This window comes from Alligator sinensis, unplaced genomic scaffold, assembly GCF_000455745.1.
Source record: "Alligator sinensis unplaced genomic scaffold, ASM45574v1 scaffold460_2, whole genome shotgun sequence".
Lineage (NCBI taxonomy): Eukaryota > Metazoa > Chordata > Crocodylia > Alligatoridae > Alligator > Alligator sinensis.
In genome coordinates, this window is record NW_005842668.1 from 140,453 (window position 1) to 141,267 (window position 815).

Sequence of the window (815 nt, forward strand, 5' to 3'; positions counted from 1 at the left end):
CCTTTATGTACGGGGGCGGCGTGGGCAGCAGCGCAGGGTTGTGCCCCTCTCTCCTGCCCCACCTGCAGGGTAAGTGTGGCGGGGCAGTGGGGAGCTCGGAGCAGGCAGCTTTCTGCGCCCCCCGCTGTGTCCTGCCGCACCGGGTTCCAGAGGCTGCTCTGCAGAAGTGGCAAGGGCAGCACAGCGGGGAGCTGGGTCTGGGAGGCAGTTGGGGCTGGGGCCAGGGCGGAGAAGCAGCAGATGTTTGCAGTTGGGCCAGGTTCTGGGTAGCTGCTGATAGCCATGGAGCCTGGGCTGCTTGCAGCAGGGCTTCCATAGGAGCAGCCTGGGCTCTGTGACTATCAGCAGCAACCCAGGGCCGGGGCTGGCTGCAGCCGGGAGGCTACAAATCCGCCCCGGCCCCAGCTGTCTCCCAGCCTTGGGGTCCAGGAAGGCAGTAGGCGCTGGCACTACGCCCGTTGGGGCCAGGGGTGGGGAGGCAGCAGCTGTTTGTAGCCTCCCGGCTGCAGCCGGCCCCGGCTTTGGGTAGCCATTTTCCTCGACCCCAGTGTGTGCTGAGGAAAATGGCCTCGCATACCATGCTCGGCACGCGTGCCGGGGGTTGCCGACCCCTGGCATAGACTGTAGCTCAGAGCAACTCAAGCATCTCTTGGGGCTCTAGAGAAGACAGGAATGGAGGCACACCTAGGAACGAGGGTCTCTAAGAATCCTAGGACAGGGAAAGAAATCAAGAAATAACTTAAAATGAATTGCTGAAGATAGGGGATAGATTATTTCACAGTCTTTTTTGACTGCCAGTTCACGTAACTATTCCT

At 61.1% G+C, this 815-nt stretch overlaps 1 protein-coding gene across 2 annotated transcripts in view; it reads left to right on the forward strand.

Annotated features, from left to right (window-relative positions):
• The window catches only part of PPP1R16B (protein phosphatase 1 regulatory subunit 16B), a 68,449-nt gene that overhangs the window by 36,462 nt on the left and 31,172 nt on the right, over positions 1-815 (forward strand). The gene's annotated exons all lie outside the window — the stretch shown is intronic.